The sequence below is a fragment of the Electrophorus electricus genome, chromosome 24 (assembly GCF_013358815.1).
Source record: "Electrophorus electricus isolate fEleEle1 chromosome 24, fEleEle1.pri, whole genome shotgun sequence".
Lineage (NCBI taxonomy): Eukaryota > Metazoa > Chordata > Actinopteri > Gymnotiformes > Gymnotidae > Electrophorus > Electrophorus electricus.
This window is the reverse complement of record NC_049558.1, coordinates 11,864,945-11,874,944: the sequence shown is the minus strand read 5'-3', so window position 1 is coordinate 11,874,944 and position 10,000 is coordinate 11,864,945. Positions and strand designations below refer to the sequence as shown.

Genomic DNA, 10,000 nt, shown 5'->3' with positions numbered 1-10,000 from the left:
AAATGATATTGTTGCGTGTGGTTTGCTTGACTTTAGAGATCTTAACTGAGAGACCAACATCATAAATGAACGCTGGTTAATAAAAGCTCCCAGAGTGAAGACTGCACCACACTCTCTGTACCTCAAATGTAAACATTTCTGCGTTTGAACTTTGTAGCATATTCACTGGGATTCAAAATACCAAAACAGGGATTTTTTTGTCACTCTGTAATCTTGCTCGTGGTCATAATAATGCTTACAACTGTTTAAAATCTTATGGCTCATACAGCTTTAGGCATGCGGACGAGCTAAACTTAACACGCGACATGACTGCAGAAGGGCTAATTGCACAACTTCAGAAGAATGTGCGACCTCAAAGTGAAATAACAATCCAGCAGAATTGGCAAACATCAGCTTCACTTCCTAGTTTGAGAGCTGAAAAACCAGACGTGTGTCACAACAGCAGGGTCTCGGAGCTGTGAGCACAAGCTGGGGGAACATACCTAGCTCGCTGCATGAGGCCGTGGGTAAATGTGTATCACCACTGTCATCGCACAGTTGACCGCATCCTGTGCTAATAGAATCGAGCTTTTTGTCTGTCTTCCTCATACTTACTGGAACATGTTAAAAAAGAGGTCTGTTGATGTTGAGAGAACAGTCCTGGGTTATTTATAGCCACATGAGGTTTATCTTATTGTGGGTGCTGCTGATGGCTTTTATTCTCACCGATCCCAAATCAGTACTTAAAGGTTCTGTCATAATAGCTCGTTTATTCCACGCGCTGTGTCACATGCCTTTGGACCTCGTCAGACCGCATGTCCTATAGCTCAGCTCGTCTCAGTCGTGGTGGCAGACACCCAATCATAATACTTCACTCTTCTTTCCGTGGTGTCCAGGACTACAGGGTGGTAGGTCTGAGCCATTGTGTTTGCTCCATGGGTGGGTTTGATGTCATATTGTGGTCCTTCACTTTCTGCCGGATATTATTCATACAGAGGGATTGTGTAATTATGACAACCAACATATAGACGTGCACGCACAAGTATGCTTGTGCACGCACACACACATAAACAGGAGGGTTTCTGGTAAGGCTACTGGGATCCCCCTGTAAAAAATGTTAAAAGGATGTGCAACATCACCTCTGCTGGTTTCGTTATGCATGTACCCTATGTGTGTGTGTGTGTGTGTGTGTGTGTGTGATTACTTCTGAAACATGGGTGGTACTAATACAGAACTAGAACATAACTTCGCTCAGAAGCATATAAACTGTTTAAAAGCTCATACATGTACGCGCATACTAAAAATAACTTGGAAATAATGCTACAACAATTGTGCCGTACGGGACTACATTCCTGCATGCCTTAAGCAGAAATTAATAGTGAAGCCCTTTCTAAGCAGACCTGTAACTACTGCACAAGCCACATACACGAGCCGTCCAGGGTTATGTCTGCAGGAAACGCGACGCTCGCGGGGCTCTGACGCGTCTGTCCTGCTTTCTCAGAAAAAGGCAAGTTCGCGGTTTCAAAGCACGTGAAGGCTAACCGGGGGAGCACTCTCGCGCCGATATCTTCAAACGAAACTTGCCTTTGAGCGCGCGAGCGTCAGCGCATCTCGCCTCCTGCAGTTCTCTGGAATAGTGAACCGCGCGAGGAACGTCACGCCGACGTAACGTTGCGTTTGGACAAACGTTGCAGTGGTTAGTACACATGACTCACCAGCAAGAGCATTAAGGTTTACGGACAGACCCGACCAATGCAAAGCGCGGAATGAAATGCGCTATTAAGTGGTTATAAACGCACTTTAGCCCGCTCATATGGAAACAGAATAATCGCATTAACGTCCGAATGTGTTTAAAGCTTCCTTTAAGGTTCTCTCTCTGTTAAATACATTTCTGGTGTTACGTTCGTTAAAACAAGCAGTTACGTGCTGTTGGACGCGCTTCTGCTCAGTAATGCGGGCAAACTGGAAAGTTGCAGAATCTTAACCGACTCAGAAAGTAAAAACGAGCCACCCAGCGCCTCCCACCAGCAGCCAGTGCGTGCTGGCAGGACTGACGGCTGGTGCAGCCAATCGGAGACGCACGCAGGAGCACAGCGCTTGAGAGAGGCGCGTGATGTCAGGGCTATTTTTGGTCGCACCCGCCTCTATTTCTATTTTCGTCCGCGGCAGGGCTGGACTTCGCAAAGGTACGTGTGCGACAACTCTCTCCCCGCGACACGGACGCGAGCTCTGCTTTCCCCTCTCAGCGGGTGGTGCAGGGCGGGATTAACCCAGAACCAGACGGGTTAGACGGGATTAAAACAGAACCAGACCCAGACGGGAGCTGGGCAGGAGAAGGAGCCGTCTAGACGAGCCGAGGTGGAGGGTTTGGGGGGAGTTTGGAGGCGGAGGAACAACCTGTTGTGCTCTTTTGTCTTCTGGCTGAGAGGTAAGTCGCGTTGCGCCGTGTCGTGTTATGAAGTCTCCTTCAGTCGATGTGTTCCGCTCCGCAGTGTTGGGAAACCTGCACCTCGAGATATCCGCGCTCAGAGCGCGTGCACCCAATGGGTCTGACTTCTGCTGTCAAAGGGTGGCTCACTGCCGTAAATAAATCTTGTTTGCTAGCGTGTGTGTATACAAACCCGTCGGGTTTGAAGTTGGCCGCCTCGTTTAGTACAGCAGTGCGGATGCTGCAGGTTGCGTGTGCATGCGTGCGTGTCGGAGACGTCCTATGCCCCCGCCTGAGCTGCTCCTCTAAACGTTCTCCTGCGCTCCTCTTGTACCGGAAGGAAGCGCCTCCTGTCCTCGTTCGTAGCTTCAGTCTTCGGTTCCAGCGAGCAGGAGGTTTCCTCTTCCGTCACTCACACAGTAGACGGTGCCCGTAAAGACAGCTCGAGGACGGCATTAACGGGGACGTGCTTCGTGTTCACAGATGGAGGCGCGCGCTCGGGAGCAGCCTTAGACGCAGCCCGGGACACGCGCGGGTGGGGAGACACAGGTACGTCGCCTTTACGCCGCGAGCGATCAGAGCACTGCGCCCTCCTTAACAGGTATCTTATTATTTATTCACTTCATACGAGGACGCCCGAGATGTCACGTGTAACCGGAATATTTGCATGGTGGTGTTGTTTCCTCGCGAGCATTCCCTGGAAGTGGCGTTCGGTTCGCGAGTCGATTCTCTTAGGCGACGTTCACGCGAGTCCCTGTTATCAGGCGAGCGCGTGGCTGTCTGACGCCGCACGCATCTCGAGAAACGTTCTCGTCAAAGCACTTCTGAGCTCTCGCTTGTTTCCGCGAGTGGGTCCCGTCACGTGACTGCTAAGTTCTCACTCCTCATAAACTCGTGCTGGTTTAATATTAAGAGGTCAGGACCTTTGTATTAATTATATTCTAATTAAATGGTGTTAATATGCTTTTCTAGGTCAAGTCTAGCATTGAGACATGTAACATTCTGAATGCGAAGTGGGTCGTCCCAAACAAGCAGTGAACTGCCTCGCGCTCACTCTGTAACGCCAACCCTAACTCACTCACTAACCCTAACCCCAACCCCAACCCTAACTCACTCACTAACCCTAACCCCAACCCTAACTCACTCACTAACCCTAACCCCAACCCTAACTCACTCACTAACCCTAACCCCAACCCCAACCCTAACTCACTCACTAACCCTAACCCCAACCCCAACCCTAACTCACTCACTAACCCCAGCCCTAACTCACTCACTAACCCTAACCCTAACACCAACCCTAACTCACTCACTAACCCTAACTCACTCACTAACCCTAACACCAAACCTAACTCACTCACTAACCCTAACCCTAACTCACTCACCAACCCTAACTCACTCACTAACCCTAACCCTAACACCAACCCTAACTCACTCACTAACCCTAACCCTAACCCTAACACCAACCCTAACTCACTCACTAACCCCAACCCTAACTCACTCACTAACCCTAACCCTAACACCAAACCTAACTCACTCACTAACTCTAACTCACTCACTAACCTAACCCTACCCTTAAACCCTAACTTCTGTAACACCAGTGGGTGCTGTAAAGAGACCTGTGGTACTGTGCATACAGCACTGGGCTGTGGAAGACAAGCTCACATGCCCTCTGACGACAGGTTCCTCCCATTACACGCTGGATTATCTGTAAAGCAGGGGTGCTGTGTGCTGTAGCAAAGCACTTAGTCAACACACACACACACCGTGTGCTTTAGTGAGAGAGTTCACTGTCTGGCTTCTGTAAAAATGTTACAAATAACGAAGAAACAAATATCTCGACTCTGTTTGTGTGTTTTTCACACACTTTTCACTTTTTCGGTCCCCGCTGGTTTGTTGGCCAGAGCTGAACTAACTGGCGTTGTGGGTGGTGTAGGTGTGATGGCTCCCTGGTGCGTGAGTGGTGTAGGTGGGGCAGACGCACTAGCTGGGGCTGACTGTGCGGCCGTGATCAGGTTCTGTACCGGCGGCCTGTGGCTAGACAATAAAAACACGGGATGGGGTCACGGGGGCGGTGAGGAGATCACGTTGCACCGGAGACCGCGGCTGTGAAGTGACATGACTGGTGCGCTTTTGTGCCCCACAAATCCCGTGCTCAGCTCTGCGCGACGTTCCGGGAACCTCTGTAACGTTCCGCACGAGATGGCACCGCGCCGTCGTCGAAACCGTCACGCGGTCCTGCCTCGTCCGCTCGACCGGATCGCACCTGATCACCGAGTCCCGGTCAGGCGTGTGAAGCCCATAGAAACCCTCTCGGCTAAACTCCTCGCACGGCGCCTGCGTTTTAACGTATAAGATCGGTACCGTATACGAACGGTACCGATTCTCCAAAGATTTGTTCGGTTTGATCTGGAATCCTCTCCGGACTCCAAACTTCGATACAAGTGTGCAGGCTTCTGTCTGATCAGCACAGGCTGTAGCCACGCCACCCTCTGAGGCGTGTGCACGGCGTGCCACTGCAATCCTCCTGTTGTAAACCGCCGTGAGCTCGCTGAACAGTTGAGTGTGTGTAGCCTGTGCCTGTCATGTGTCTGATGGGAACTGAAGAATCTTTGAGGTATTTGTGCGTTTTTTGTTTTTTTCTTCCTTCATCCCGGCGCGCTGGGGCAAGACCATGAAGCTGACAACAGCGAGATTGTTTTTCAGGGAGCCACAGTAAAGATCACATTTCCTGTTCCTGGCTGAAGGCAGGGGTCAGCTGACTGATCCCTCCTCAACCACTGCGCCTGCTGCTGTCTTCACAGCTCACAGGAGAGGGAACAGGACCAAACCGGGCAGAGGAGAGTCTCAGCTCAGCAGGGGGCGTGGGCGGCGTGTCCGGCGGAGAAGGCGGGGCGTTTGCGGTTAGCCCAGTGCGATGCTCTGACAGACTCTTTAGCTTCTGAACCGGCTCGAAGTTTCAGGGTGGGTGGGGCTTGTGTGTGTCCTGCCGTGTGATTGGCTGAGGGAAGGCGCGCCCACGGTAGCATGTGTGTGGTGCGTTTAGTGGCTAAAGGCTTCCACGGCTCAAACGTACGAATGCTGCGAGCAACGTGGGTCAAACGTTCAGCGTTTATAAGCAGCACTAAAGGAAGCAGAATGGTCACAGACAAAGAGGACTCCAGTGACAAACAAGAAGTTATATTACAGGACAAGACTTGTGTGTACGCACGTGGGGGGTGTGATGGCCTCGTGAAGGTCCATGAGGCTGAAAATGTATGACATGAGCATTTAGCAAATCGTGATCCTGCTTCCCCAGAGCAGAGGAATCACACACAAAGATATGCAGAAACATCCAGAATGGATGAATAGATGGGTAATAGATGGATGTAGGAGAGAGGGAGGGAGAGAGAGAGAGAGAGAGAGAGAAAGTCAGGAAGAGGTGTCATTATGTGCATTTTTTGTCCACTTGAGAGTCGTTGAAGTTCAACCTCTGAATTACCCTGAAGAGAAGCTTCGTTTAGAGATGGCCATAAAGTGTGGGGAGACTTACCCTCATGTCTCTCTGGCTCTCTCCCATTCCTGAATTCATCTCTGTTTCTCTCTGTGTAAATTTTGTAAGTGATACTTCAAGAAGTGTATTCTTACTTGTACATGTGTGTCCATGGCGCGTATGGAACACTTCAGGTGTATGTTAATGTACAGACAGTCAGCCTAAAGCTAAGCTAAGATTCAGCCCATACACACACACACACACACACACACACACACACACAGATCCTTTTGAAGTAGATGTGATCTGTCTTGAGAGTGACGCTGTTTGGCTGATCCACTTCAGGAACGATGCTGAGAGCAGACCCTCAACTCTAAAAATATCACTCCAAGCACCCTGCGTTATGTTACTGGATCTGTGTGTGTGTGTGTGTGTTAGTGGAGTCCATCATCAGCCTGTGTCTCAGCAGGTCTGTGAGAGGAATGTGTTTGAAGTCAAGGAGAGTCAGCGTGACAGAGGAAAATGAGAAAGTGGCTTTAGGGTGTGAGTGTGTGTGAGTGAGAGAGTGTGTGTGTGTGTGTGTGTGTGTGAGAGAGTGTGTGAGAGTGATTGTGTGTGTGTGCCCTCTTTATTGGTATAAACGGAATGGCCATTACTTAGCAGGGGAAGGTCCATTAGTTGGTGTTTGAGAGAGAGAGAGAGAGAGAGAGAGAGAGAGAGAGAGAGAGAGAGAAGGTGTTCGCAAATCTGTTAGCTGTTTACTTGAATATTTGAAATTAAACTGTTTTCAGAGCATTCCAGTCTCTTTATAATCAGACCTCTAGTGACAGTCATCAGACGTTTGAACTGGTCTTAGGATGAGTGTGTGTGAGTTTCAGAAACGCTGCCGTGTCAGTAAGGTTTGAAAAGGTCTGAGTGAGAGAGGGAGACAACCGCCATCAGGACCAATATTAGCTTATGGCTCATTTAAAAGTTATCCAGCATTGAGCTGAACTCTGCTCTGTGCTTAAAAACATCCTGTATCCCAGTAGAACACACACACACACACACACACACACACACACACACACACACACACACACAGGCTGAAGCATTGTGTCCATGAAACTGTTTCGGAAGTGAACAGGTCCTCATGCTCAGACAGCTGTGTGTCCTGTAGGGTTGCTGGACATGGAAGAATGGACATTTAGTGGTGGCCTATAGTGCCGAGACCACTCACAGGAGAGAGAGAGAGAGAGAGAGAGAGAGAGAGAGAGAGAGAGAGAGAGAGAGAGAGAGCTAGCTGTATGTGAGTGTTGTCACAGGAGTCTATAATTGAAGATCCTGTCTTGCACAAGGTCAGTTTAGCAACAGTTGAGAGAGAGAGAGAGAGAGGTGTTTGATGTTTCAACCTCACACTTACTCTGTTAGTGTGTTTACTCTGCTCACAAATGTAGCGATGCGAACTGTGTGTGCTCTGGGTCATAGAGAAACCCTGTCTCACACACACACAACAAAGTGCGTGCTTCGTTTGTTCATAGCTGTTTAAGTGGAAAAGGCCATTACCACCGTCCAGCTCCTCTGTTACCCTGTGAGACAGAGAAGTGCCCCAAGGGTTGGTATATGTCCATTTTATCATAAGGGCCCATGTTCTGGTCCAGCCCAGTCTTACTGATGGGGGCCGGGCCCGTGTTCTGGTCCAGCCCAGTCTTACTGATGGGGGCCGGGCCCGTGTTCTGGTCCAGCCCAGTCTTTCTGATGGGGGCCGGGCCTGTGTTCTGGTCCAGTCTCCACACCACATGACATTGGTGATTTCTTTCCATAAACGACAGAAACAGCAGTTGTTCGACTGGTTCTGCCGCCTTTGTCCTGGTTCTGACGGACTGGGCCTACGCCCGCTCAGCACGGCTTCACTCGCAACCATAACAAGCTTAAACTACTGTGGGATCCATGGACTTCCTGTTATAATGTCTGTATTGGCTTCAGATAATTATAGCAGAGCTTTAAGCTGCTTCGTGTGTGTGTGTGTGTGTGTGTGTGTGTGGCTGCAATAAGCAAATGTGTCCTTGTGAATCACAGACTGTAGGTGGGTGTTCTGTGGGTATCCTGACCAATCACAGACTGTGTAGGTGGGTGTTCAACAAACAACGAACATGAAAAATGTTTGTCAAAATAATCAGGCAAAAGTCTTAAAAGTCAAAATCAGAGAATCAACACTGTTATATACAGCATGGCCTCAGCTGTAACGTATAGCAGTGTGATTACAATGTAATAGTTTTGTCCATATCATTAAAACTGTGTGTGTTCATTTCCTATCTGAGCATGCCTTAGTGTGTGTGTGTGTGAGAGAGAAAGAGAGAGAGATCCCCATCTTAATGGCTGCAGTAGTGTTTCAGTGTCTGTACAGAAACACAGCTACAGAAATAGCTGCACATTAGAACAGGAAACAGGGACTGAATCTTAAACAGGAAGAGTCTCTCTCTCTCTCTCTCTCTGTCTCTCACTCATTGTTGTGCTTTTATAGATCACTTCCTCATACCCAGAGTGATCTCCATGGCAACCTTCAGGCCTCTTGCACGTTTATGGGACGGTACAAAGCAGTCGTGGGTTTAAACCAAACACAATGAGAGAGAGAGAGAGAGAGAGAGAGAGAGAGAGAGAGAACAGTGTGAAAGAACAGTGTGTTGTCACTGACCAAAAACACACTTCTGACTAATTATAGTTCAGAGAGCAAGAGAAGGCGAGGGAGCTGAAGTTTTTCATCCTCTGGCTATTTCTGTAAAAAGCAGATTGTTTTTGAGGCAGCATAGGCTGGAGCTGTAATCACCAGAACTTCCTCTGCTGAACAGGAAGTCAAACAATCCAGACCCTAACCTTCTCAGGGGAACCACAACGGGTGGGCCTGTCTGTGTGTGTGTGTGTGTGTGTGTGTGTGTGTGTGTGTGTCTGTGTGTGTGTGTGTGTGTGTGTCTGTGTCTGTGTGTGTGTCTGTGTCTGTGTCTGTGTGTGTGTGTGTGTGTGTGTGTGTGTGTGTGTGTGTGTGTGTGTGTGTGCGCGCTATGGGTAATTAAAATGGCTGATTAAGGCTCCCCTTGTTCTGGACTCTTTCCTTTGGGGCTTCTGTACTTATTTATGGCACTCTGAGTGTAGGGAGCAATCACACGCAGACACCATTACCCAGGAGAGAGAAAGAGAGAGAGGGGGAGAGAGGGAGGGAGGGAGATACAGAGAGAGAGAGAGGGGGAGGGAGTGAGAGAGAGAGAGGAGGATGTTTAGTGGGGTAACCCTCCTGCTCTGTGAAGTTGTTTACTTCAGGGCATCTATATTAAGGATGTATATTCATAACATAATACAGCTAAGGTCAGTCTGACAGGACTTCCTGTTTCCACACAATTTGTATTACTTTATTTTTACCATTATGATATATGTAAATTATATTATGCATTTAAACTGTTATAGCAAAGACTGACATCTACCCATGGCCAGCGTACTGTGAAGTTCACCCCGAGGTAAGAGTGTTAATATGGGAGGTGGAGATGTTTGTTAATCTGTGCGCTAGGTATGTTTTTAATCTGTGCGCTAGGTATGTTTTTAATCTGTGATGTAAGGATGTTGATCTGTGAGGTAGGGATGTTTGTTAATCTGTGGAAGGGATGTTTGTTAATCTGTGAGGTAGGGATGTTTGTCAATCTGTGGTAGGGATGTTTGTTAATCTGTGAGGTAGGGATGTTTGTCAATCTGTGGTAGGGATGTTTGTTAATCTGTGGTAGGGATGTTTGTTAATCTGTGAGGTAGGAATTTTTGTTATATGGTATATGTGTTTATGGTATATTGTGTGTATGTTACTACCACTAAGAAGGGTGGGTGTAGATTTTGTGTGTGCATATGTGTGCGTACGCGTGTATGTGTGTGTATGTGTGTGAGAGAGAGAGAATGTTGAGGTAATGTTTAGTGGTACTGATGATAAATGTTTTAATACTGTTGCTCTGTCGCCTTTGGAAAGAGAACATGAGAGGTTTTGGAAACTTTGTCAAGACGCGGGAGAAACGCAATCCTCCCTATACATAATGGATCAGTGTTCAGGGCCACACTGACACTTCTCTGACCCCTCCACCTCACACGCACGCTTGTGCACATGCACATGT

The 10,000-nt window shown here is 48.5% G+C and overlaps 1 protein-coding gene across 5 annotated transcripts in view; it reads left to right on the top strand.

Moving 5' to 3' along the window:
- Nucleotides 1-10,000, top strand: part of hdac7a (histone deacetylase 7a) — a 62,722-nt gene that overhangs the window by 12,713 nt on the left and 40,009 nt on the right. For 3 of the 5 annotated variants that reach the window (XM_035522561.1, XM_035522562.1, XM_035522557.1), the window contains exons 1-2: nucleotides 2,164-2,407; nucleotides 2,891-2,956. The exons of 1 other annotated variant lie outside the window; for it this stretch is intronic. The gene's annotated coding sequence lies outside the window, so the exon portion shown is untranslated. Of the gene's footprint in view, nucleotides 1-2,163; nucleotides 2,408-2,890; nucleotides 2,957-10,000 lie in introns of those variants that run through there. One more of the 5 variants, XM_035522560.1, reaches the window with a different exon arrangement.